Genomic DNA, 3,402 nt, shown 5'->3' on the forward strand with positions numbered 1-3,402 from the left:
GTGGGCTTTGAGGCTGTTTTGAAGGAGACAATAATAATCTAGTACAACTGATCTTTGAACAACGTGGAGGTTAGGGGCACCCACCCATTTGCAGTTGAAAATCCGCTTAGAACTTTATAGCCAGCCCTCCATATCCTAGGTTCTGCATTCTTGGATTCAACCTAAAAAGGGATGATATACTACTGTAGTACCTACTTACTGAAGAAAATCTGCATATACGGGGACCTGTACCAGTTCAAACCCATGTTGTTCAAAGGCCCACTGAATTACTGCTGATAAAAGGGAACGTCTTGACAGTCACCTGAATGGCCTTCTGCGCTGTATCTTTCCCCCACTCCCTGCCTTCTCTGATCTCCTCTCCTGTCCTTCTCCACTCCTCATCCTCACTGTTCGTGGAACTTTCCAGTACACTCCTGCTGACCAAGACGTTTAACAGAAATGGAGCAAAAGCAGGCAACAAACAGGTAAAGTCACCCAGGAGTGGGGAGATGTCCGATGGAGAAAACAATCAGAGTGGCTTGAGGGGGTACATAGGAGCCTTGCAGGAGGAGCTCTGCCAGTGTGCCTGTGAGCTCCTGTGCCAAGGGAGGTGACCTTTGATCCAAGACTTGAATAACTAGAAGGAGCCCTCTGCACGAGTTGCTGAGGGGCAAGCATTTCAGGCAGCGGGAACAGGCTGAAGCCCTGAGGTGAGAAGAGCTTACCAGTTCCAGGAACAGAATGAGGCTAGTGAGTGAGGGAGGCAGATGGAAGAGATAGGGTGGGGCAGCTGGCAGGGTCTAGGAGCAATTTACATTATATTCCAGTTTGGTGGGAAAACCTCTGGAGGTTATCAACTGTTTTTAAAGTGGTCCCTCTGGCTGCAGAGTAGACTATAATCCAGCGCCCCATGGTGGGCAGGTTAGCGGCTTGGACTACCAGCAGGGTCAGAGGCGGTGGGACAATGGATTGGTTTGCAACATGGGGACACACTTTGCTAGGAAGCAGGAAGAGGACCGATTGCCCAGTGCCCATTTCACAAATGAAAGAACTGTAGCTTAGAGACAGTCCTTGCATAGGGGGAACCATTGTGCCCACTGTACAGATGTAGAAATTGAGAGGGAAAGGAATTTGCTCAAAGAGACATAATTAAAGTCAAATGTAGGCCCCTAGGGCACTTTCTCTGCTGCTAAACAGTCTTGCTCTCTAGGTGTGGCTGGAATTACTCACCACCTGCCTTCTGCAGACAAGGAAATTGAGGCTCAGAAGAACAGCACTCATGACAATGAGCCTGGGTTAAGACTCAGGGCCCCTAATGCGAGGTCTAGACCCTCTGTCTCCCTACCGCAGTTCCTGCCTTCCTGGTGTGACTATAGTGAAATGAATGTAGCAAACCCACTGAGGACCTAAGAGGAGGTGATGTTGAATTGCACACTTCCACTCCCAGTGCTAGAGATGCCCAGGGACAGATGAATGAGGGGGCTTTGCCTGTGGGGAGGGCAGCTGTGTGCCTTTTTGTCTCCCACTCGGCTGGAGGCCCACTGTGGGCGTGTGTGTGTGTGTCGATGAGTGTGTGTAACTGTATGTGAGTATGATTGTGGTGCGCACAGCAACGACAGCCTCTCTGGGACTGCTGGGCATCCAGCGACCTCCTGCTGGTCACTTCTTTGTCCACTTACCTGCAGGTCCCTTGGTTTCTATGTCTTATCTCCAGGCCCTGCTTAGGCTTCTTAATGAGGAAACAATTAACCACAGAAGCATTTTCTAAGACTTTCATCCCATTCTCCTGGTCAAGTTAAAAAGTATTCACAATGAACAGGGTTGCTAGTGGGAGGATGACAGGAAGCCAAGGGCACCTGGGGCCACTGGGAGGAAGGCCTGGTGTGTGCCTGGGCTTAGAGCTTGGGACTGAGCCCTGGCCTGGTCCCATTTCTTCCTTACTGTGTAAATTTGGTCAAGTTCCTTGCCTTATTGGGCCTCTGCTTCCTCCTCTGTGAACTGAGGAATTTGCACTAGAATCCAGTACTTTCAAAGCATTTCCCCCCAATTAAAACTGGTGATCTCCAAAACAAACAAAAAAACAAACAAACAAAAAAAATGGTTAATTACATTTGGGAAACAATACTAGGGTATATAAAGGTAAGCCAGTTTCTTGACCACGTTTCTTGGCCTTCATTTGTTGAAAACTTTTATTTCTTTGGATACATAGCACAAATGCACATGGCATTGAATTCAGATGGCATGGAAGGAGTTTGGGGAGCTCATAGCTCTTTCCAGCCCCTCTGCTCCTCACTTTCAGCAGGCCCCACTGGCAGTATCTAACCCATGGAGGGATGGTATGGCCATGCCAGCTGATGTGGGTGTTCACTTTACTGTGGTTAAGTGACTACCCCAAGGGGGTTGGGGAGTGTAGATTCCTTGCTTGGACTACAGCACCACTCCCAAGTGTTTCTGGGTCTAGCATCTAGAGGAATCCCCTTTGGGAAATGGGTCTCTGGTCTTACTGTTCTCCAATGAGACTATGTAGGAGGGACCTGGCTGGTGCCCTGAGAGTTCCGACTCTGATCTCTGAGAAGACAGCCATAACTCTTGTCTTTTGCTGCCCATCCAGAGGCGGCCCTTTAGCTTGAGAGGAGGTGCCAAAACTGGCAATTTATTTGGGAACACGGAGACAAGGGTAGGTCGGAGGCCGGACTGGGATCCGGATCTCCTGCTCCAGGAGCAGTGCTCTCCCGGCTAAGCGCAGCCACAGACGTGCTCAGGCCCTGGGAGAGACCCTGGGGACGGGGGTGGCCTGGCTCCACACTGCATGGTCATTTCCTGAGACGAGCAGATAGAATCGCACCGGGTGTGTGGCATCTGCACGGGGCTGGGGTGTTGTGTAGGCTGTGTGGGACGTTTTAACTCCGAGCACACGGTTTGCTAATGTGCCGTGTGCCGGTGTGACCGGTATGCCCTGTGGCCGCCGCGTAGGCAGCGAGCCGAAGTCAGCGCCAGGTGCCAGGTGCGAGCGGCGGACTGGGCGCCGGGAATGCGCGCTGGGCCGGGGGAGCCGACGCCGTGTGCCCAGTGCCCCGTGCGGGCGGGAGAAGGTGTGTGGCGGCGCGCAGGAGGGTGTGAGCTTGCGTGTCCCGCCGGCGCCGCCCCGCCCCGAGGCCGGGCAGGTGTGGGCGGACCGCCCGGACCCTGCCGAGCCAGGGCCGGCAGAGCCGGCGGGAAACAGGAAGCGGGGGGAGGCGCGCAGCGGCCGGACGGCAGGGAGCCGGGCTTGCGGGCGGACGTGCGGGTGGCTGGCCGTCCGGAGGCTTGGTCCGGACCGGGGCGGCGATGTGGGGAGGTCCGGGCAGCCCGGGCAGTGGCGGGGCCGGGGGCGGGGCCGGGGGCGCCGCCGACCCCGCCCCCCTGCGCCGGCGGAGCCGCCGC

The sequence above is a fragment of the Dama dama genome, chromosome 22 (genome assembly GCF_033118175.1).
Source record: "Dama dama isolate Ldn47 chromosome 22, ASM3311817v1, whole genome shotgun sequence".
In the NCBI taxonomy this organism is placed as follows: domain Eukaryota; kingdom Metazoa; phylum Chordata; class Mammalia; order Artiodactyla; family Cervidae; genus Dama; species Dama dama.